A 26391-nucleotide genomic window follows, 5' to 3' on the forward strand; every position below is an offset into this window, starting at 1 on the left:
ACTCGCAGAAGTCAGAGGTAGCTAGTGAACGATTGAGGATAACCATTCCAGCTCGTGGTCATCTCCTATTGGACGAGGTAGCCCTGCAATTCCTCTCATCGTAGGAAAGAGCTCTGTCTCTCAAGCGCGGGAACTCGGTGGCAAGGAAATCTCTTGTGGCAGAGATATCCTTCCCCTTCGTTGCCAACACAGCGCACCTTCCTTGCGTACTCTGGTATTCCTTCCACTTCGTCCGTTCGTAATTCAAAACATCAATTAGCAACCATCCGTCGCTTTTCGGAGCCTTGGCTAAACGTAACGATGATTAAAATATATTAACGAAGGGACCCTGACAACGAGACGCCAATCGTTGAGATCCTGAGTCGACCACTCTGTCACCATGGCCAATCGGAGCAGCTGGTACTACCTGATAAGGCCGATGGAGAACTCGAGAGAATTCCTGGAAGCAGGAAATCGACAGAAAGTTCGAGGAAGTTCTGATGGCGTTATTTTTCCCCGTAGATAAACAGCGGGGATCGCATTTCGCATTTCGCTAATTACGCGAGACGCTGAAAATTGTCAACCCCTAATTACCCTTTAATTTCACGAGTAGATAAACACAGCCCTCGCGACAAGCAGATGGGGAAATTGCCAAAGGAGGAAAATGAACAGAAGAGAGAGAGAGAGAGAGAGAGAGAGAGAGAGAGAGAGAGAGAGAATTTGATTAAAGTAACACGACGCCCTCTTTAACAATTTTTCCAGCTTCAATTGTTTATTCTCTAGCCGAAACAACTACATTCTGAAAGACTCTAGCCAGAATATTTGAAAAATTCTTAAGTTGATTCCACTCTTCAGCAAATGTTGATCCAAAGTTTATAAATGCCTTCAATTTAGGATTTTATGTTGATTAATTTCACATTCGTTTATGCAGAAATAATATCTTGGTATAATAATATCAATATATGCGCTTGAAGATTAAGAATATAGTCAGCACTTGAAGTGTATATTGTTAGCTGTGGCGAGGGGGTGGTGGAACTTTGGTGCTAACTTTGGGAATGCCCCTATGGTTTAACATGGTGACAATGAGACAGCTGGAGGGATGCTGTGCGAAACTTCTGCTAGCTGTGGGGGGATATACTAACCCCCCTCACTTCGAGCGATGAATATAGTCCAAAAGTAGTAACGTACTAAATGTTATCAAATTTCGAAGTTATTATGGGCATTCATTAAATTCAGTTATCAATTAAAAATATATATTTTTTAATATTTAAAACATAGGAATAAACGAGTTCTTTTACATAGAAAATATCATGAAAGAACACTGTCCAAGTAATGGAAAACGTAAAGTATTGTCCAATTCCAGATCCATGTAGAAATTTGAAATAAAAATGGAACTGTATTATAACACTTTAAGAAAGAGCATTGCCAATTGTTCATCTCATATTCTTACGTTATTTAGGCCTAACCCTTTTGAACCTTCTGGCCTTGATTTAAGGAAGAAACGCAAAGTAACATACATTGTTTCAAGCAGTGACGGTCTCTGGGTAAATCACCTTCATCAATAACCATCAATGCCATTCCTTGTCAATGTTCCAAGATGTCCACTTCCTTCTAGGAACTGCGATATCCTAAATTCCGATATATTTGTGATGAAGCATAGGAGTAACTTTTTCAGGTTTATGAATCTCTTTTGTTGATGAATTTGGAAAACCAAGGAACCAAGTTCCTACAGAGAGAAGTCGTGGTGCTATAACAGGAAGCGGGGACTTGGCTCGTGGCTCTTTGGTGTTTCCCTTCACAAGCCGAAACACGCACGTGGACAGAGCACTTGGAGAATCGCACGTGCGTTGTTGTGGAATTCCCTAGCAGCGAGAGCGACTCACGCCAGCTGGTTAGAAGCCAATGCACGTGAATCTCCTCATTCGCACAAGATTGCAGGCAGCAAAGGTGCATATCCTTATTCAAGTAAAAGAAGAGGCATTTGTGTTCAGCTTGCCAGTATGGCTTATATACTTGATATTTTCATTCACGTAGCAATTGTATCGTGCGTACTGAAAGTCGTGATCACCATGTTACGAGAAGGAAGTAAACTGTACAAAAAAAGAATATAATATATGCCTGTTAAAGTACATACCTTTATTAGTCTTCAACATAATCACCATCTAAATCGACACATTTTTGCCAACGTTCTGGAAGTTTGAAAATTCCTCTGTTGTAAAACTCCGTTCGGGCACGTCTGAGTATTCCCCTAACGGCAAGTTCCACTTCCTTGTTGGTGTCATATCTGTTTTCCCGCATGTGTTCTTTCAGAAAAGAAAACAAGTGAAAGTCAGAAGGAGCCAGATCTGGACTGTAGGGAGGATGTCGAAGGAGTTCCCACCCAAATCTGGCAACTTCATCCAGCGTTAGCTGTGCTGTGTGCGGCTTGGCATTGTCGTGTTGGAGGATAACACTATCCCTGCCAGGACGTTTTTCACGAATAGCACGACGAAGTTTTCTCAAAGTTCCCTAAACGAAACACGCCTGTTCCCCTGGATGATTTCCTGGACGCAAGCCACGTTCCTGTTGTTCGAGGCAGTTCTCGGGCGGCCTGTGCGAAGGAGATTACTGATGTCTGTGTTTCCACCTCTAAAATGTTTTATCCATCGCCTGATGCTACTGGCAGCCATACACTGATCACCATACACTTCCTGCAATCGGCGGTGGATATCTGATGCCGATGCACCTTCCTTCAAGAGAAATTCAATTACTGCACGCTGGCGAAACGACGTGTCAAACGGAGCCATTACTCGCTACTCGCTAATGCGCATACGTACTGCGCCGATCACCCCACTTTCAAGTGTATGTTGTCACAATAGATGGTTCTAACTGTCTTATACAGCGCATCGCTCTACGTGAACATTTACGTCTGAAATAAAAAGTTGATCACGACTTTCAGTACGCACCAAATACGTCAAGTTAAAGCCTGTTCAAATGTTCTCATTATTGCATGAACATTTTGAATTATAAAATGTGAAATTGAAGTAAATCTTATAGAGTCTATCTCAGTGGTTCCCAACCTTTTTTTGCTCACGGCACTATACTATGTAGTTAGATCCCGTGGCACACAAACGTACGAGTTGGCCACAGTGCGAGTGGACATGACGTTCGAATAACATGGCACAATATTTCCCCTCCATCACTGTCGACAATTATGATTGGGTGCGCAATCCTTATGCTATGCCCCCGAAATCAACCACCGAACTTTCTCTGGAGAAAGAAGAGCAGCTCGCAGAACTTCAGACAGACCGAACACTTCAACTGAAATATGGTTAACTACCACTTACCAAGTTTTGGATGTTAGCAACGAATGAGTACGCAGCAATAGCAGCGGAAGCAGTTAATACCATGTTACATTTTTCAACCACCTACTTGTGCGAACTGGGCCTTTCGACGCTAACAAACATCAGAAACAAGAAGCAGGAGAGACTTCTCTCAATTGAACAGGAAATGTGTGTGTGTTTGTCTTCAATGCCACCACGAATTGAACTTTTGTGTAAGAAGCAACAAGCTCAAGTGTCTCCACTGGTCAACAAATTTTAATATTTTTTTTGCGACATGGATGAAAATTCACTTTTCTTCATCAATCCATGATGCTGAACACGAAACTGACAATGAAAATGCCACTCGACTTCCTGTTTATGAATTATACGAGGTATTGTCGAAAAGTCGTGTTTCCTAATGTTGTAACGTAGTGGAATGACGTATGCTTGGTGTGCATGTGACTTTTACGCTTTAACTGTATTATATGAACAGTACAAAACATGGGTACATTTCCATTTGCCTTTTCTAAGTAAATTCATGAATCAAAGTTTTTACATTAATCCCAAAATAAATATTTTCTACTATACTAGTGTATGGTTTGTTCTTTACTACTTACGTGGGATTAAATCCGCTTCTTCTTTGCTTCCCTCTTGTAGTGAAGTTCAGGATCATCCCTTGTTACTGTCCAGCAATAGTCGGCAAGCATTCCTGTACTCCATTTGCCTTGGTATCTTTTCTCCATTATAGATATTTGTTGGTGGAAATGGTCACTGTGTTCATCACTTACCTTCCCACAACTTTTCGGGAAGAAATTGAGATGAGAGTAGAAAATGCAATTTAAGGAGCATATTGCAACCCATTTTTTGATACGATGAAACCAAATTATTTACAAGTTTTTCATAGTCTTCAGCACGTTTGTTTCCCAAGAAATTGTTTGAGACTTCTCTGAAAGAACTCCATTCACCTTTCTCAACATCACTTAGCAGGTGTTCAAAGATCTCGTCCTGGTGAAGTTGACGAATATGAGGGTCCACAAAAAATTCCTTCCTTGATCTTCTGTTCACTGATTTTTGGAAATTTGTTAAGTAGATATTTGAATGCCAAAGAGTTTCGATCCAACTTTTTGACAAATTTTTGATCAGTCCAAGCTTTATATGAAGTGCAGAAAATATAATATTTTCAGATTCAACGAGAGGTTCATTTTGTACATTCATATTTCCAGTTTCCATACTTTGACGTAATGGCCAATCCTTTTTAATGAAATGAGAAGCTCTGTCTCTGCTATTCCATTCGCAGAGGAAACAGCAATATTTGGTATAGCCTTGTTGGAGTCCAGTTAAAATAGCAATGACTTTCAAATCTGCCCATATTTTCCATTTGTAGTTGTTGTATTTAATTGATTGAAGGAGGAATTTTAGGCTATCATACGATTCTTTCTTTTGCACAGAATAACCAATAGGGATTGACGGCAATTGATTGCTGTAATGAAGCAGTACAGTTTTTAGACTTAATACCGATGCATCTATGAACAACCGCCACTCCTCACAGATGTGCTTAATGCCCATAGCCCCCGATAAACCATTAATATCACTGCAGTATATCAGATCACCTTCGGTAGAAAAGTATTCTTTCAACTTTTTCTGATGGTCACGATAAAATGACACCTTCACATTACTAGCCAGAAAATTCCATTGTTGAAGTCTGGAGGCTAATAGCTCTGCCTTGGCTTTTGAAAGTTCAAGATCTCTCACTAATCATTCATTTCACTCTGGCTAACCTTGTGCTGTTCTGTAAGTTTAACATCACCTGCATCCGGATCTCTAGATGTGGAAGGTTGTGATCGTACGGTTCGTCTTGTGAGTCTACGGAATAGGATTCAGGGGGTGTTGGAACAGGTAGTTCATTACTATGTGCCACAGGACGAGTAGCAGAACGAATGTTTGGAAATACAATTGTCTTCTTTTTAGTATTGGACAATCGTCTGTATGATTAGTGGGCTCCAACCAAATCATGGGAATAGCGAATGGCATCGATGGTCTTCTGTGATTCAACCAGTCCAGCAGATTCGTGTAGCAGGTCTTACAACAGAAATGTGGAACCCAAGTCTTATCTTCATCTCCGAATTTGCAGTATTTACCGAAATACAGATTGTTGGCTGTTCTTACAGCAGGGGAAATATTTCTCCGCTGTCCAGAAAACACAATTTGACCACAAACGTAACAAACATTGTTAGTATTTTTTACCAAATCACTCAGCAATATAATTAAATGCCAACCTTGCCATAAACGAACCACGTAATATACAAACACGATCTTCGATAAATGCACACACTCAACCTAGATTTATAAAGCCACAATCATGTCTGCACAAATGAGCACCTCACACAACAATGAATAAAGATATTTTGTGGCTGGTCTTGAACAGTTCCCCCTTTCCTTACAACAAATAAACAAAGATAAGAAAAGAAAAACTCAACATTTAACAGCTATGCAATACATATATATAGGGAACTTCTCTAAATCAACAATGCCCTGTAACTCAATTATAATTAGTCAATTACGATTTTTAACGACAGTTTCGCATTTAGGGGACCAATATTAACTAGAAATTGTACATATCACTCATGTCGCATTTTGGCTGTTGACCAGTGAATTCAAATGTTTTTCTTTAAGGCTTTTTAGCTTAGCTGTTAGCAAATACATCACCTGTAAAATAAGTTAATTTCTTGAATATTATTTAAATTTATATTGAATATTATTCACTTGTTCTTTGCGTAACAATAAATATTGTGTTATTCTAATATTTTTTACCAGCAATATCACAAAATCTACTAAGTTTTGCGGCACACCTGGAGATTCTCGCCGCGGCACAGACGTTGGGAACCACTCTCTAGGCGCCGCCGGCAGCAAATACCGGCTAAGGATAGAGTGATGTACGCAGGGTGGAACCGAGGGGACTACAGGACTACAGCCCATCCACAAATTGTGAAAAAATTAAAGTTTTCGAATGCAAGCATTAAAGAACTCTGGAAAAACCATAGTGGCGAATGGGAACCCTCCCCCTAACAATAACCCTCGATTACCATTCTTATCTTTGAACAACTTACACAACGAAGGTTAAAAATGATAATTACGAAATATTTTATTGAGTATCCCGCCCCCTTATAACCGCACCTACGTAATATCCACTTTTTCGATTCATTCATTGGGTTCATTTTACTTCGCTTTTCTGCCACATTTGGGTAATCGCGAAGCTGGGGATGAGGGTTGATGCGATGAAATAGATGAATGGACACTCACAAACACCGATGCCCAGGCCAGGATTCGAACCCGGGACCCCTGGCGTCACAGCGCGATGTGCTAACCACTCTTTTTTATATATAAAGGAAATGCCCCCACCATTCACACATTTTTCTCACTTTTGTCAATTGTTACATTTTTCTTCGTTACTTGTCAAACTGGACAAATACAAACATCCAAGCCCGAGCGGGATTCGAACCCGGGACTCCTAGCGCCATGAGCTAACCAATCCGCCACAGAGACCGCCACTCCGCCACGGAGGTCAGCTCCACCTTTACGATTCCAGTCCCCTGCGCATAAAGAATCCTGCGCCCGCTAATGTCTGGATATAATTTATTTATTTATTTATTTACTTATTTATTAACCAGTCGCCTATGACAGAGCGAATGCTCCAAATACAATAGGCATTACAATTTGCTATATACAAATATCATTTACATAAATACAAACACATAGTAGCTATTACACAAAACCTTAGATAGATACGAATATAAAAAGGTATACAAATACAAAAGATACACAAATACAAAGAATTACCCCCCCCACACACACATATATATATTACAGACGAGAAAACTAAAGAACAGAAGAAACAAAAAAATAAAGAAGGAAAAGTAATAAGCTCTAAAAGCTTGAGAGTAATAAGGAAATTATACAAATTATACAAATACCACTATTTAAATGAGAAACAGCAATAATCAATACAAAGCAAGGTTCAAATTTGGATTCATTTATATGTATACAATTTTGATTATCCTATAGATATATGAGATAAAAGCTACAAATTATATTTGGGACTATAAATATATCACTTTAAAATTGGTTCGGTTTTATTTGTATATTATATCTAAAATGTTATTTAAACTAAGAAAAAGTTTTTAATATTAAAAGCAAAATCCAAATCAATTCCATTCGAGACAATATTATTGTGTTTACTTAATAGTCTAATGATTGGAGAATTTTGATGGAATTTTGTGTTTGATTTATTGCAGTGAAATGGTTGTCTTACTCTTAATACCTTATAATTGACATTAAAGTTTATCAACTGTAAGAGATTTTCACACTCAAGTATACCGTTAATAAGTTTGTATAATAACATATGGTCAGCCATTTCGCATCTTCGTTGAAGTGTATCACATGAGAATTCATTTAGTAATTCAACATAGGAGATGCGCTTGCATCATTCGCTTAGAGATCATTTGACCGCTCTCACCACCGACGCTGTAGCGGTTGCATCCGAACGGACGCCGTTGCGTGTAAGCGGTCGCTAGGTGACATGACGACTTGGAGCGCCGACAACAAACACGGCGTGGGCTTGTTTCATCCTCAATTAACGTCCACTAGCAACAACAGTTGCGCCAACAATGCAGCCCTTGCACCTGTCACCAGGCTGCGGTGGGGTCTGATGCTGTGGGTGGAGGTTGCACAGAACACAATTCTCGCCTACTACGGTGCTTCGAAAATTGAGAGCTATCATCCCTACCAATGGCCGTTGAGAGATAATAGCTGGGAGAAAAATTAGATCATTCAATCATCCACTTCTTCCCCTAATTAGTCCAACAACGGAGACTGAAACCAAAAATTGTGGTGTTTCGTTTAATAAAATATGTCTCTGTGGCGGAGTGGTTAGCACAACACGCTACGATGCCAGGGTTCCCAGGTTCGAATCCCGGTCTGGACATGGGTGTTCATTGTGAGTGTCCCTTCATGAATTTCATCATATCATCGCTTATCCTCATCGTCGCGATTAACCAAAACTGGAAGAAAAGAGAAGTAAAATGGACCAAATCAATAAGAGCAAAGGCGGTAAAACCTAAAATTTTAAAATGTATAATATAAAGAAAAAGTAAAGTGCTCCCCTGTGCTTAGCACCACGCCATGAAGGCGTATAGGGGGTGTGGGGGTAACGCCCCACACTTTCTTGATCCGGTCGTGAGTGGGGGTGATGTGATCAGCATCACGCCCCTGACCGCCTTTACCCCTCAGGGTTTCCCCCAGGTACCCATGTTATTCGACGCTGGGTGGGTGCCGGGGCCGCTTCCTACGTTAGAAAAGTTTGTTTGATTAATTAATGAACAGAATACTGAGTACTGACAAACCACAAAGAAATATAGTCGCCTTCTAATCAGGGGATCCCGGATTCGATACTCGGTGGAGGCCCATGGCAATGGCACAGTGGTTCGGATCCCACTTCAAACTGTAGGTCTAGTCCCGATTAGCCTGTATGTGCATAAAGTGGACTTAACACAACAATTCAAGCAATCAAACAAACGAAGAATTATAACTGAGTACAAATTAAAGGGTTAGCTGGAAGCAAAGGAAACTATCTTCACCATACAAAATTACAATATTTATGGATAGTGTAGGACAATTTATGATACATGAATATTGTCATACTCTAGCAAGAGGCGCAGAGTGAAGATAGGTTTTGTTGATTACCTCTAAAATATGTTACAGCTAACACTTCAATTGTTTCCAGGAAAGAAAAGGATAAGTAATAGTGGCTTGTTCATTTTCTATGATCCAACGTGAAGCGGCAATATTGTAATTCGGAAATTATCTCTAAATGCAACGAATATCGGCAGCGATCAGATGGGCCGTTCTTCCGGGCGGGCAATTTCTCTCGTTCATGGCATCCGGCTAATTGATGCCGGAATTACATCTTCCGAAGTATCCGTGGATAATATACGACCGCCGATCCACCAGAATGAATTTTAATTCTGGCGTCCAGCTGCGCTACACACGGCAGGCGGAGATTTACGGCGACCGACGCCATCCGCAGAGTCACTCCATAAATCCTGCAACGCGCACGCACTCATTGTCCGCACTTTTATGCCCACATGAGCCGGGAGATTCGCACGTTCCCATTAATGAAATCCTGGATTTGATATTTTTGTTTTATTGCCGAACGGAGGGGAAATGATGATGTTGTCCCTCATTCGAGCATCTGCTATCAATTGGCCTGTTAACCAACCCCCATCGCGGAGTGGTTAGCACATCGCGGTACGACGCCAGGGGTCCCGGGTTCGAATCCTGGTCTGGACATGGATGTTTGTGAGTGTCCATTCATCAATTTCATCACTCACCCCAATCTTTGCAAATTAGCCAAAAGTGGCATAAGAAGCGAAGTAAAATTAAGCAAACTAATCAATTGCCCTGTTCTGTCAGTTCAGTGTTTCTTCACGCATGAAAAAACCAAAACCAACATTTCCCTCCTAAATAATTAAAATTTTAATATACCGAGTGATCCGTTTGAGATGTCAGAAAAGTAAATCTTTATACACAAGAGGTTAATGTACGTATCTGTGAGCAGCTTGTTGTAATAATAGCACAAGGGATGTAAGTTCCGAATGAGTGGAGGTTTTCTGACTTCAGCTGCGTGGCGGCAGTAGCATGCATGTAATACTCGAAAATTTCACATACCATACGACATACTGTGCGTGCTGTTGTGCCGTGATCTCCACCTTTGTTACCAGCACATTAGTGCCGCCATGTGGCTGAAGTCTCTAAACCTCCACTCATTCGAAACTTACATCCTTTGTGCTTATATTACAACGAACTGCTCACAGATACGTACATTAACCTCTTGTGTATAAAGGTTTACTTATCTGACATCTCAAATGGATCACCCGGTATATATTACATCTCAAACGGATCACCCGGTATATTACAGACGTAATGACACATAAGGTAGTTAAATGGTTTCTGTTATGTACGAAATAATAATTAATTAAAATAAATTGTCTTGGTTTCATTCATCATTTCTCTAATGAAATAGTTATTTCATTAGTTATTCAAAGAGTTATAAATCATTAAATAAAACCGATGCCATACACGGACTAAGTAAAAAAAACATTAATTTTCAGAAAAAAATATTACTTATAGTTGTGAAAACTACACGACGCATTACAGCGTTATTTGGAACTAAAAATCACTATAATTTACGAAGTAATGTGGTATCATTCGTAACACGATTAAGCCATGACAGAAAAAAACACTACATAGCCTAAGTCAGTCTATGTTTCAGTGTAAAAACACTTAACAACGTGACGTTTCAATCCTCTGTAAGGGTCTTCCTGAGACTTTAAAAACCAAACTAAGTGGTTTCAACGTAAGTCTTGAAGCTTTCCTACCGACGAATGATGGATAAATTATTTCGTGCTATCGACCAGGTCAATTCTGGAACAGTTTTCAAGCTTTCGAGAGCTAACGTCACTCTTACCTCAGGGTAGACAGTGAAGTGAACTTAGTCACTATATGTAGTGTTTTTTCTGTCATGGCTTATTCGTTGTGCAGTTTTTACAACTATAACTATTACCTTACTGTTTGGCAGCCATTACCACTTTGAACGGCTACCCGCACCACACCGATACCTGTATTCTTGCCCATTCCCACCGATACCGATGTTGGGAAATTTTAACAATTAAAAGTTTTACAAAATATTGATTAATATTATTGGGTGAGTATTCCATTCCAATTATAAGCATTAATATATCAGAGTTATTCTTAAAAATATTCAAAAAAATACATCAGAATATGAAAATGCCTGTTATGGAATCACAATATAGTCCTACAGGTTTTTCTTTTCACAAAATCAATGGAAACCTTGAATTTTATATAACTTCTAGGGTAATTAGACTCCGCGAAAGCATACACACGCCGGGAAAGTAACGGCCATATTTTTTTCAGTTGGAATGTGCGGTTCAAGGACATCCACCCAGCTCCGCGCTTCCCTCTTCCTCTCTCCCACTCTTATACATTCCCCGTGCAGCACCCATGAACAGGCAGAAAGCGTGTGTTGGTTGTGTTTGGAGGGGAACAGGCGACTGCGTGGGGAAACGATGGCATGACCTTGAAGCGCAGTTTGGAAATGAAAGCAGTATAGTATCGTAAAGAAACATCCATCCTAACGATAGGGATACATGCGGTATCGGCTCAGCTCTAGTGGAACTACAACTATTGTCTGATCTTCACGGGCACGCAAACACGTCTCTTTCAGTTAGACTTATAACCTCAAAAGCGACGATCCTGTTGCTGGTTAGACCCGTGAACTTGTCTTCGGAACACTTTAATGGGAAAATTCTCCCCAATCACCGGAACAAAGCGACAGCCGCACGGTGAAACAAATGACCACGTTCTGCGAGCTATGAATGCCACATCGATTCCTATTGTAGAAATCTAGTTAAGCGACCAAAGGCACAAGTAATTCCATGCGTGCCCGTTCGCCACGGAAACAATTTATCCCTCTCGCAGAGTTCAGATTCAATGAATGATTAATTAATCGTATTTGAAAAGTTGTGGATAACTTTCGTGAGACTGAAATCTCAATAATGTGCTAAAGGCACTTGTCCGAGTTTAATTTCACGTTTACGTACATGCCACATGGATTCAAATAAATTTCTCAACTCATGAAACTCTTTCGTTAATAGGCGGCTTTCGCGTGACGTTAGGATGCGCACAGCCGCCATGTTTGCGGCCAATTTTATTTGTAGTTTGCAAGGAAATATTCACTACGCAGCGTTCGTTACATCTGCACCAACTGCACTTTTGTTTTAAATCACGAATGTCTGTGTTTGTATCTCCCGCCCACCCGCTTGAATTCCGTATCCTTACAAGAACTGCTCGAACCACAATGAAACAGTTTGCGACGTAGGTGAAACACAACTATAGGAACAACATGTAAAATAATTGATTTGCTTTATCTTACTTCGCTTTTGTGCCACTTTTGGCTAATTGCGAAGATGGGGATGGGTGATGATATGATGAAATTGATGAACGAACACTCACAAACATCCAAGTCCAGGCAGGAATTCGAACCCGGGAACTTATTTGGTGTGATGGAAAGTCCACAACTTAACGCGAGCCAATGCTAAATATTAAGTTCCCTTGCGACGTATCCCAAGGGACTACGTAAAAAGAATTTTATTCCCATTAAACATTGTGTGTATACGTGCATACATTATAGTTTATATTTTAAATGGCTGAGACAAGCTTATTTCCTGATGTGAAACTGAAGGAGATAATCTTCTCTTGTGTAGTCATATTGGTCATCCTGTGCAGCTGAAGTTTACTTCACTGTCACAACAGCTATGAGTAGAAGGAACAGATGGACAGGAAATCCTCTTGATACAAGAAGAGGCTAGGGTATGGTAAATGTGAGTTGCTCTTCAGTTACTTCATTGTCATAGCTTGGTCTTGATATACCTATAAATGCCAAACTAGCTGTTCCACTTGCCTTACATGACATGGAAAACTACGATTTCATCATGCTGATCTAGTCTCTAGCTAGAGATCTGCATAGATGCAATTATCTTACACCATTGTGCTTTTGCTACAACTTCTTCATTTTTCAATGGCCTTTCTCTCTCTCTCTCAGTATCTCCCCGATGGCGTAGTCGTAACGTTGTCGCCTTGTAATCAAGGGGCCCCGGGTTCGATACCAGGTGGAGGCACATAGTGGTTCGGATCCCATAAACTGTAGCTCCAGTCCCGATTAGCCTTAGTGTGCATAACACCACCTTAATCAATCTCTCTCTCTCTCTCTCTCTCACACACACACACACACACACACATACACAAGGTTCTGGGGGTTTCTACGAACACACACTGCAAGTGGAGACAATTTGTGTTACATTTACATACACACACACACACACACACACACACACACACCCACACACACACACACATTTCACAACCTATTCTCTTTGGTTTTGATTGATTGATTGATTTGGTGTTTTAAGTCCACTTATGCACAGAAAGGCTAATCGGGACTGGACCTACAGTTTAAAGTGGGATCCGAACCACTATGTGCCTCCACTGGGTGTCGAACCCAGGACCCCTTGATTTCAAGGCGATGATGCTACCACTGCGCCATCGGGAAGACCCTCTATTCTCTTTGGACTCATTTGGATGTGTAGATTGTATTTTTTCTACACACTCAACATTTTCAAATAAATGCAGTGAAGAACTCGGGAAAAACTACAGTGGTAAATGTACCCCCCCCCCTTTAAAATCACCTCCGATTGCCAGTTTTGAGAGTGGAAAGTTCTAAAAATACGAAATGTCTTATTGTGTATGCAGACGTCCTAGAAAGTAGATATATGCTTTCCAACGTTTACAATTCCATTCCCTTCCGTAAAAAAAATCCCGCGTACGCCAGTGCTCGGATGCGATTTAGTCTTTTGAAGATCCGAAGCTCGGCAGGAACTAAAAACCGAAATAAAGGACATCGCTATCTAATTCACTTCCGCTAATCGATGCAGGACTAATTTTGCGCAGTTGGAAAGACTTGACGGTTGGAATCTTGCTCCTTCCTTCCTGGAGCACTCTTTGTGGCGACGCTCGCTTCTCAGGCCCTTAGTGGTTTTTCTTGTTAAAGGAGCAGCTGTTTGGTAGTCATGGCAACTTCACGCAAGTGTTGGAGGCAGACTCAAGTGACGGTAATGGCGGTAAAGGACTTTGTGGATGTCCAACAGGGTAGACATGTGAGTGCATGCTTGGCAGGGAAGTATACAATTCATGTTTTCAATAAACATACGCACAAGAATCATCTCGGTGATACATCTCATACAGGGTGAGCCTAAAAGAAATAGACAGTTTTATAGTTTTACAGAAACAAGAGTTTTTAATGACATGGCTGAAATACTTACGTGGTTGGAAGAGTATGTTTTGAAGTTTACATGGCTAAGTTACAAATGTTCTACGTGTGACCCTTTTGTTACACGACAGATATCACTGCGATAGTCCAATTCTCCACAAACACATCTCAGCCAGTGACGGCGCCAGGAAAAATTGACTAGGGGGAGGGGGCAGTCACGTTAAAACGCCCGAAAACACTACATATACGTAAAAAACTCAATATATGCTGACCAAGGCAGAAATTTATTTTATTATAAAACATACACTAAACGTAACGTTTCAACCTTCTAGCAAGGTCTTCTTCAGACTCTGCACCAAGTTCAAATGTAACAAACTACAAAACAGGACGATATATGTACACAAAAGTTACTCTCCTCCAGACTATTAGAAAGTTGTTCTGGAACATTCTATCAGGTGGCTTTTCCTTGTCAACTGTACTTTCACCGGAAAGGCAAAACATTTTCTTCCATCTGGAATGTGGTTGGACTCTTTATCTCACGCTCTTTTTCCTTCGTTCTTCTTCCTTCGTCTCTCCTCTTTCTCTCTTGTCCTTTCCACTCTTTCTAACACCTTCTTCCATTCTTTGTTTATCTTCAGTCCCCCATTCCAGTTCATTGTGTCTTGTTCACCTTTCTTCTCTATTTCCTTGGCTTCCTTCCATTTTCTCACTAGCATTATCTTCTCCCTTCCTATCTGCTGAGCCTCATCCCACTCTATGTCATGTCCTGTTTCTCTCTTGTGTTTAAATATCGCATTTCTCTCTCTCTTAAGTCGTACATCATCCCTATGTTGTTTCAACCTGTCTTGCAGCCTCTTTTTCCTTTCTCCTATGTACACACTCTAACATTCTTTACATTTCACTTCGTAGATAATCCCTTCCTCTTCCTCTTCTCTGTTTTTCTTTTTCTTGTTTGCATTCTTCGCTATTCCTAAGATGCTTCTCCCTCCCTTCCTGTAAGTTTTAATGCCCGCTTTCCTAAGCACTTTGCATATCTTTTCTGTGGTCTTCCCCATACTCCTTATTCCAAACCTTCTCTCCTCTTTTTCTTTCTCTTCCAATTCTCCCCTGCCACTTTTCTTACTTCTTCTGTTTATGTCTAGTCTATCCTGCTTCTCATAGCCATTCTTTTTCAACTGTTTCCATAGGCTTGGTTGTTTGTGAATGTCCATTCATCAATTTCATCATTTCATCACTCATCCCCATCTTCGCAAATTAGCCAAGAGGCACAAAACGCGAAGTAAAATAAACTAAATCAAATCCAAAAATCCAAAAAATCCATAGGCTATTTATTTTGCCTTCTTTTTCACATTCTTTCATGCATATTTTCTTGATTCTGTCCTCCATATTCTTTATAAAATTTATTTTTGTCACCTCACTTACATCACTTCTTTTGTGGCAGAATACCCCTGCTGCACACTTCTTCTGATGGCAAACTGTTTTAATTTCTTGTCCTCTCTTCCTTTTCATCAATATATCTAGGTAGCTTATCTTGTCCTCTTCTTCTATTTCGAGTTCCAACAATATCCCGCTTTCTTCATCTTCTATTTCTTTGGCAAATATGTCGAGCTGCCTCCTCGTTTCCTTCCATATGCCAAAACAATCGTCCACATATCTACAAAACAGAATTATTTTGTCACCTCCTTTTTCTATCACTTTCTTTTCCCTACCAATACTTCTCTATGCGGATGATCTCGTTTTAATATCAAACGAAGTACAGGGGTTACAGCAGGGATTGAACAGACTTAAACAATATTGCACAACATGGAAGTTGAAGGTAAATACACGAAAAACTAAAATAATGGCGTTCAAGAAAGGTTATGTTTTTGCAGCAAAGGAGCGCTGGACCTATGGGGATTCCGAGCTTGAAAGGGTCAAACGTTTCACCTATCTAGGCATCACGCTGAGTATGGCAGGGGAGTGGACAAAGCACATCGAAGGCAGAAAGGGAAAAGCTTGTTATGGGCTGGGCAAGGTAGAGCGACTGCAACGGAAAGTCCCTACAGTCAGTGTGAGATTGCTGGACCAAATTTATGAAGCAACGGTGAAAGCAACCCTATTTTACGGCGCGGAACTATGGGGGAGGGTAGGGGGGCGAGTAGCAAATCAGATACAAGCGCGGTTTTTAAAACAAATACTGGGAACCAGCACGAGTGCAAGCACGTGTGGCGTCCTGAGGGATATGGGAAAACATAGGTAGGATGTCGAAGCGAGGATGAGATGCTTCAAGTACTGGATGAAGCTGGAACAAGGGGCCGGAGACTCACTGAAAGAACAGTGTCTGCGAGTTCAGATTGAGGAAGGGTTCGCACGCCACTGGGCAAGTGGAATTAAGGACGACTTGTACAGAATGGGTCTGGGGGAACTGTGGGAAGAGGTGAGGGGCGGGAGGTGCGAAACTGGGATGTTGCAAATCATAAGGGAAAGGTTGGTGGACAGTAGCAGGCAAGACATCATGGCAGAATGTAGGGAGAAGGTAACGCTCGTCGCCGCACAACCGCCAGGGGTGTGGGTGGAATGGGGGAGAAAACGATACATTGATACGTGTACGTACCAGCAAAGACGTGGATTCGCCTGGTTCCTGCTAGGGGGTGGAGGCAACACAAACTCAAGGGGCCGGACGGTCGTGCCATCTGCACGTTATGCGGCGAAGAGGAGACGAGGGCTGACATCCTACATGAGTGTGTTTGGTCGGCACCCCTCAGACAACGGAAATGGGGGGACAGTGCAAGGGACAGCATTGAGCAGACCATCCAGGCTATATGTAGGGAGGAGAGGAGTGGTATAACGAATGTAACTATCAAAGCCCTGGGCTCCTATTTACATGCAGTTTGGAGGGAGCGCAGGAAAATGCTGCAAGGAGTCAGTGAAAGTGAAGGGTACGGAACAGCAGGGGCTCAAGCATAGGTAAAGAGTGTAATGTAGTGTTGTGAAAATGAACAATCTCAAATGTAAGAAGAGGACCACATTGCTATTTATATACGTACATAGTATGTAATTATTTTCCAAATGTTTCTCTTTATCAATGTTTCTGAATGTATGATAAATGGGGTGCATGTTTAAGGTCGGGGTGTTTATGTAACAATATTGTAAGATACGCACAGCCGAAGGGCTCGTACCAATACCAATAAATATCAATATCAATATCAATACCAATACCATAACCAATTCAGCCAATGCTGGGCTTAGGCTAGAACCTACACGTATATTCAGTCCTTCATCGCACATTATACTGAATGAAGGAAAAAGAACGTGAGATAAAGTGTCCAACCACATTCCAGATGGAAGTAAATATGTTTAGCGTTTCAGGTGAAAGTACAGTTGACAAGGGAAAGCCACTTGCTAGAATGTTCAGAACAACTGTCTAATAGTTTGGAGGGGAGTAATTTTTGTGTATATATATCGTCCTGTTTTGTACCTTGTTACATTTGTACTTGGTGCAGAGTCTGAAGAAGACCTTACTAGAAGGTTGAAACGTTACGTTTAGTTTATGTTTTATAATAAAATAAATTTCTGCCTTGGTCAGCATATTGAGTTTTTCATATCATGGAAACAAGGCTTAATGGTGTTACATATACGTATAATATATATATTACTTATTATTTTATTATTATTATTATATTCATGTATGGTTGGTATTTTGTATTTGTACTTTATTCAGAGTGGACGTTTACTACCTAAATTTAGTTCTTGATTACGAGTTTATCTTCCTATGATTCGTTTTAATAAAGTCATTAATTATTTCTTTTGTTCGTGGGAACTACCGTAAGTTGCGTTGTTTCTAGTGGCCTATTTAAGTGTTGAAAGACAGGTAGAAAATGGGCTAAAATAGTTTCCCCATTTATAATATTATAATTCGTTTTTCATGAGATAAAACTACTGATATAAATATTCAATTTATAACATAATAATTCAATATATACGACAAAAAAATGTTTCGAAGAGTTTAATTTTCTTGCAAAATAAACATGACGTTGGATGAAATTAATTTTCTCCAGTATTAGAAACAACGAAAGTCACTTAGTGAAGTGTAATTCTCCTGTAGGAGAATTCTGCTCTATGTGCTTTGGAAAACACATTGCCCACCTTCGGTACGTCCAGGACTTGGCATTCCTTCTTCTCAATAGTAAGGACAGCCAATGAGACAGCTGGTATCCAGCATCCTGTTTCGAGTAAGGCTTTTCTAAAGTTTTTTTCATACACTGCATTGGAAACTGAGATTGTTACAGAGAATACAAGTAGAATGTGATTGATCCTTGTGAAATGCCAATTTATTCTTTCCTAGGATATCGAAGAAATCCATTAAGTACTACTTTCGTTCCATCTTCGTAACGTTGAAGAGCTTTGGACAAAATCTGCGTTTCACCTTTCAGGGAAATAATATAACAGGAATAAATAAAAAAATAAAAAAGTTACAGTTTTCTCAGAATTCAAGAAATGTTCTGACCCTTGGGCACCTCTCACTCTACCAGTCCAAAGTATATTTGTGCTACACAATTACAGCCATCTATGGAGTTCTTGTAAATAAGTGATTTGATTTTGATATGTGCAAAGAGCGAACCTGCATCAAATGATTGATTGAGTTGATGTGTTAAGTCCACTTTATGCACAGTAAGACTAATCTGGACTGGACCTACAGTTTAAAGTGGGATCCGAACCACTATGTGCCTCCACCTCGTATCGGTTCCGGGATCCCTTCAGTACAAGGCGACGACGCTACCACTGCGCCATCGGGAGGCATCAAATAATTGAAGAGCGACAAATCCTAAAAAGCGTTCTTTTACCTGCCCGCGATACAAATATCAGACAATTGACACCTGTTCCTTCCTCGCAATGTATTTTGTTTCATCTGTCATCAATGCGAATTGATTCGCCTCTTCCACTTCCTCGCTTATTTCGCTGAGAATAAGTGTGTACATTACGCAGATACATTTGTTTTGAGTCGAATTGTGAGTATAATTTGCATTTTAAGGTTCAAGATCAATACAATTCCGGCGGGGGGGGGCGAAGTGTCTGACTGGGGGGCGTCCCCCTTCCCCCTCTGGCGTCGTTACTGGTCTCAGCACGTACATGTCAACAGTTTTCTCAATTTTCCTCCTACAATCATTGGTGTACTAACTACCTTGTGGGTGGTTGTTTGCCATACCGTGTTCCAAAACGACACCGTACGACAGTAACGGAATTTGTTTTTGCAAATTCAAGCACACAGAAAATCTTTTCTACCTGGCTAGCGGCCATATTGCTCGAGTGACGTCCAGTGCGTTCACGTGATGCTGACGTCACGAAACAAACGAAAACTGGAAATCGTAAACTTGAAGACATTCTCTATGAAACAGTACTAAATGTTTCCTGATAAAACAAACTGTTTTCGATATATAAAGCGTTTAATCTGTCTATTGCTTTGAGGCTCATCATCTATTTTGAATTTACCTTTGATAAGGATTTATTCTCAGTTTACATATTGTAGCTTCCGATTAACAATCCGTTTAGGAATATTTAAAGGACTCTGCTTGCTCCTCTGACGGTGCCAGAGTGGCTCAGATGGAATCACGGCCGCCCTTCGCCCCCAGGAACCAATCTTGATGTATAAATGCTCTTTTATCTCAAACATGCTTTTTGTGCTGTATTTATTAAACTTGACTGCTCTCCTCAGAAAATATTCCTTCTTTCCGTCTGCTCTACTCACTTTTCTTCCTCTTTTGGTGTCTTGATTTTGAACGATTTTAGCACTTTTGATGAATTAGCCCCTAGCTATCTTTTTACTCATTCATCTTAAAGTGCAGATCGACAATAAACGCATATGCCGTTCTCAGCCTGGCTAACAGACTAATATTTAGAGAACCTATCAACGTCAATTTACCCAGAAACCAGAAACATGGGGCGAGTCGGGAGATCGTATTTTGAATATGTGGGTGCCACGTTAGGGACGGTGTCTGCGGGGGCCTCGAAAATTTCAAATGGTAAAATTTGATATATTTCTTAATTTAAGGAACTTTTGCAGGAAACTCTTTTTGGCTTTGTTCAACAGTTTTCGAATGATGCTACAAAACTGTAAACGAGTCTCCAACATCGTAACACTAATATTTTCGGCGAACTAATACTAAAGACCTTTAACGTCATCATATGACGTACAAAGTGCAACTCGAATGGTGGCATTTTGAAATTCGTGATGGAATTAATTTTTTCCATGCATAAAATGAGAGGACAAAAGACCACTTAAAATTCTTGTGTATTGTTTGTCCGTGATATGGTAATTGCAGAAACAGGCTGTAATCCCGGATCCCTAATCTCGAAAATGTCATTAGTGCTTTCTTATACCTCTTCTAGTTCTAATTTCATCATTTCAAAAGTAATACTGCTATTATCAAGCGTAGGCGTATCTACCAGGTAGTAAGAAGGACATTTGCCCCCACCTCCCCACTTGGGAAACAAGTGGTGAAAATTTCCATTCTATTCATTGTGCTTTTTACGTGGAAAGTAAAGTAAATATTATTTCCTTTCAAATAATTCTAATAAATCATTGCCCTCATTTGGAAAGAGTTGTTTGTCCTGAAAAAAAAATGGGTCGTTTCTCAGATTCCTTGGGGGAAAGTGTAGGTACGCCCATGCTAGCACGTTATCTAAGGAGGGATAAAATCGGCTTAAAAATAGAAATACAACAATTTGCGTACACATCTTCTTCATATTAAACTCTTAGGACCACCTTTTCCCCCAAACCATTTAAACTCTATGCCACAGATATTTCTATCGGAGCCAGATGCTCATCGCCCCCGTCTCCCTAAGTGCCCCCCCTTCCAGCCCCCCACTTGAGGACTTCTGAATTAAATTTTCCGAATGAGCTCTAGAGCGAGGCAATTTAAATCCGTCCCAATTTTGCGAACGATCTCATTTCTGAATTATGGCACCCTACTGTAGAATAGGAGAGTTGAAAGCTAGGGGATTAGAGGGGAAGAACAGGGTGGGGATTTCGTTCTGTCGAGGGTTCCGCAACAATAGACCAACATACTCATTAACACGCTGAAATAAGCTGTGAAAACTGTGGAAGGACTGAAAAGAAAATGAAAAAAAAAAAAATAGAGGCAGTAACAAGTTTCATAGCGGATATACATTAATTTGTGGTACTAAACGCAGGGCCATGAAATTAGGCGGCTAGCAGAATTTCGCGCTGTTGCCACGTCGGAGCACAACTCCGTGTGTTCGGAGGTTTAAGAATGAAAGGTCTCGTTGTAGAGTTGGTCTTTGTAATCCATGTGATACAATCTGCTCGAAAGGTCAGGGATGACACAATAGTGCCCCGGAGAGAAGTCTATCTGACGCTACACGCAGCCCGGTTGACGTTGCCACACCGTCCGCGGGAACCAGCCACTAAATCAATCAATGAATCAAGTATAAATAATATTACATATTGAAGTAAGTCTTGAAGCTTTCCTGGCGACGAATGATGAACAGGTTCTCTCGGGCTATCGACCAGGTGAGTTTATCAAACCTGTTCATCAATATTACATATTGTTAATAATGAAAGAATTGCTATTTTTTTCAGATTTCATTATATCGATACAAGAAAGTTGACCTCCGTAACATCTTGACGCGGTCCTCAAGTTGCAAGTTGATGAACTACGTTCCAGTAGGAAACTTGAAACTGGAAGACTAATCTCTTTTCTCTTCTGAATTCGTGTCCATGTAAATTAGGAGAAAAAGGACATACGTAAAGTTAAGAGATAAATAAGTTCATCTTTGTCGTGCTTCCCATTCTTTGATTTTTTAAAGAGTGAAAAATCCATTCTCCGTGGCTAGTGCTTCCCCTGGCCTCAACCCAACTCCATCTGTCAGGTGCTACGTCTGTTAATGACAGTAACTTCGACAGCTACTAAAACTTCCGTCTATTAAAGGAGATAGACTGAACACTCATCCCTCGCCGCTTGGTGCGCGTTTTCTCTAGTTTCGCGATGTAGATTACATAGATACAAACAAACTCAACAACAAACTCGACAACCTCAAACATGTTCTAATGCGATATAAAGGAGTCTCCGTCTAAGTTTCTCCTTCGCTATGGAAACAAAAAAAAATATTTAAAGTTAACAACCTTTATGCATGTAATAATTATTATAGTATCTAAGGATTTTATAATTTTTAATTTTTGTTATTTAGCGTCGCTTTTCTTCAACTTTTTGGCTAATCGCGACGATGATATGATGAAATTGATGAAGGAGCGATAACAAATCACACATATTCCAATATAAACCCGGGACTCCAGACATCGTAGCTCTGTGCTAACGACTCCGCCACGGGGGTCGGCTATAGTACATATCTAAGAGAACAAGTTTTTCGGTGTGCCGCACGGCCGAAATACGTACCACTCCATATGTAGAAAACGCTCTTGATTGGTCACACCAAAGGATGATATTCAGTGCACAATTTCCCCCACAATTCATTGCGCCATATTCCCGGCAAACATATCAGATCCTGCTTGAAAACATGCCGTGTAAGCATTGGGCGTACGGTCTTTTCCCAAGTGATTCAAGGTATGATCGTGATCGTATGAGGAATGTGTAATTTTCACCTTTTCCGAAGCCTTACAGAAACCCTGAAAAGTGTGTAAAATTGTAACATGCAAATTTTCTCTCTGTAAAAAGGTTTCTCATACGATTTCCGGATTTTTTTCTCATAGAACCCTGCGTGCTGACGTCAAGTTGACTATCATCCATTGCCTATTGGGAGTCAAAATTAATACAATAATAATCGCCACTTCGTAACTAATAAAAATATAAACTAGCTATTTTGTGGGGCTGTAATACCGATAAGATAATAATTTGATGAAAAATAATTTGTTATCTCGATTTGTTTTTACGAAATTATGAAAAAAGTAACATTTTTGAAATGAGATTGGAAAAAGATGCTAATTTATTAAGTTATGTTTTTCTCTATTTCAAATCAGTAATAATACTTTTCATATTTATAAGAATGTTGGCTACTCTTTGTTTTATTAAAATAATTATTTTCAAGTTTCCCAAACCGGTAAAGAAGTTCATATTTGAACATTTATTTATCTTCAAGAAAATAAATTACATTGACAAGTTTTTGAAATGAAGAAGGGTCATTAACTTTATGGCAATAATTAATTGGGACAAAAAAGGGGTATTGAATAAGGTATCACTAGTTTCGGACATCAGAGGGCAGTTAAAAGGGCCGAAAATGTTATACCTTACGTGCATGCAGGAAATTGAAAGTTGTAAAATATATTAATTTAAAACCTTACGTCTCCTTTCGCGAGTCTTGGCAAATTGATTGATTTGCTTTATTTTACTTCGCTTTTGTGCCACTTTTGGCTAATTTGCGAAGATGGGGATGAGTGATGATGTGATGAAATTGATGAATGGACACTCACAAACATCCACTCCCAGGCCGGGATTCGAACCCGGGACCCCTGGCGTCGTAGCGCGCTGGGCTAACCACTTTTTTTTAGCCCCTAAGCGGAAGCTTCCCCCATCACACTTCATTCACTCATATCATTTTTACTCAAATCTCTATTTCAGGACTTTCAGGACGGACAATCACAAACATCCACGTCCGATCCGGGATTCGAACCCGCGACCCCTGGCATTGCAGCGCACTGTGCTAACTATTCTACCACTGGACCGGATTAGCAAATTGAACGTGAAATAATGACAAGATACGCGTAACTTCTCCTTTTTAGTTTGTTTCTTTAAAAAAATCTATATCTACACAATAAACTAGCAATATGTAAATATTATGATTAGTACCCGTCGATCATGTCGAGGGTATACAGCTATTTAATTCCTCTTTGTGCACAGATAGTCTAATAAGAACTGGGCCTACAGTTTAAAGTGCCTCCATCGGGAAGACCTCATGATTACAAAACGACGACGTTATCATTGTGCAATCGGGAAGGCACCGAGTTATTACATAATTCAATTTGTTTACTTTTGTCTTACAATATGCTGTTTGAAACGTTGCAGAAACTACAGAGAGGTAGTAAAAATGTGTCTGACGAATTTTTCTGCAAGTCCACTCTGTCCTCACAAAGGGAATAGGGACCGGATACACAGTTTAAAGTTTTACACAGTGTTTAAAACACACTAATGTGCCTTTTTTGAAGCTTGTTTCCGTCTGCTTGTGGGCATTGATTCGGTTTCCAACAGCGCCGGACAGATTTTGGTAAACTGAGTTTTCTGGGTGGATCTTGTTATTCAATTATTGCGAGCGTCAACGAGTTGTCTGCAAACACGCTCTGCTGGTTCAACGGAGCGATATAACCCCACGGAAAACAATGCATATAAAAGCCATTTTCTGCCCCGGCCTTCTTTTGTGTCGAACGCTGTGGGCGCTCAGGGCACGCGGATGAGTTCACTCGAGGTGTGGAAATTAGAGATGTCCACAATATCCGGAATTCAAATTCTCCGATATCCGTTTCGGATGCAAAGGATAATCCGAATATCCGGATAATTTGAATATCCGGGTAATTCGGATATCCGGATAGTACGGATATTGGAATAATCCGAATATCTGGATAATTCGGATATTCGAATTTGATGAAGGATACGTAGAAAATCCGTACAGTGAAATAGGAACATGACAAATAAAATAATATGTGGATAGCCCGTAAAACGGATAAAAGTATAAAAGTGTCGGGATATCGGACATATCGTATAATCAGGATATCTGGATAATCATAATATACGGATAATACGGACAATTCGGATATTCGGATAATCCGTATATCAGAATATCCGATAACCGGATATTTAAAATCCAGATAGAAAATTATATGATATCCGAATAAAATTGTATCCCTTGTGGAAATGACTTTTTGAGCGCTTTCACACCTAAGCAACAAGCATCACATGCCGCCTGGCACTTCGGTGTGAAAGTACCCTCTTGTAGTTCTTTTAACATTTCTTTTTTTTTACTGAAAATAAGTTACATGATTTGGTGATATTTCCTAATGCTAATTTTGACTAGGCGCTTCACTTAGAATGACTGTGTCGTACTTTGTTGCCTGCAGTGAGCTAGTAAGCTTCCGCACCGATAGTTTTATAAATGAAGTCGCCTCCTCGGTGTCAGGACGCGTTGAGAGGCCAACTCAAGACCTTGCACCGAGATTTCCAGGTTCGAGTCCTGACGTAGTGGTAGGTGTGTTCCTTCGTGAGCGTTCCTCCGCCATTTCATTCTCATCATCGAGCTTAGCCAAAGTAACTGAACATGACGTAAAATAAAAATAATGTGAATACAAAACGTAAAGAAGTGATTCTAGAAACGGACACCTGAATTCAGATTCTGGCGAACATAATGAAATTAAAACCTATCAACGATTTTCATGATTGGTGTTTCGTGCTGTGGAAATCTCTAGTTCTCTTGTTTAAACATTTTCCGTTGAGCATATAAAGGCGATTTTAAATTACGTCACACTTTACTTTCCAATATAACTCCAGTAAACACCAAAATGTCGATATTTTTATGAATGGCGACCAGAATGACACGATTACGTTATGTCCACCATGGCTTAATTGCAGGGGTTGCACCTGTCAAGCCACATTATTTCCAGCGCGCGCTTGCGAGACATTTCCAATGACATGACATGAGAGTCAATTTCAGACAACATCGAGACAGATTTTTCGATGATTTAGACTATATAGTGCGAGTGGAAGATGATCTTTCGAGTGCAAACTAAGATTCGCGGATTTATTCGCGTGGTCCCGGGTTCGATACCCGGTGGAGGCACACAGTGGTTCGGATCCTACTTTAAACTGTAGGTCCAGTCCCGATTTGCCTTCTCACGTTACGACGCCAGGAGTCCCGAGTTCGAATCCCGGCTTGGGCCTGAGTGTTTGTTGTGAGTGTCCCTTCATCGATTTCATCATATCATCACTCATCCCAATCTTCGCAGGAAAGCGAAGTAAAATAAACCAAATTAACCTATTAGCTTTCCTAAGTGAACAAACTCAACATCATAAGTCAACTTCTTGTTTATTTTTCTCAGCTTCAAGACAGGTTTTTGCTATTAGAAAGTGTTGCCTAGTAGTGACAACCTTGAGAAGCACGGGCTCTCTCCTCGGAATCCGCGTCTTCTCTTCTACGTACTGTACCACTCGATTCCCCACCACACTGCAAGTTCAAAGCTAGCTCCCTGTGCACGGGCAGTCTGTATCAGTG

At 40.4% G+C, this 26391-nt stretch overlaps 1 protein-coding gene across 2 annotated transcripts in view; it reads right to left on the reverse strand.

The window, feature by feature from the left end:
• LOC145985455 (spondin-1-like) overlaps nt 1-26391 on the reverse strand; it is a 129647-nt gene that overhangs the window by 70952 nt on the left and 32304 nt on the right. The window lies entirely within an intron of this gene.

The sequence above is a fragment of the Lepisma saccharinum genome, chromosome 3 (genome assembly GCF_977018435.1).
Source record: "Lepisma saccharinum chromosome 3, izLepSacc3.1, whole genome shotgun sequence".
In the NCBI taxonomy this organism is placed as follows: domain Eukaryota; kingdom Metazoa; phylum Arthropoda; class Insecta; order Zygentoma; family Lepismatidae; genus Lepisma; species Lepisma saccharinum.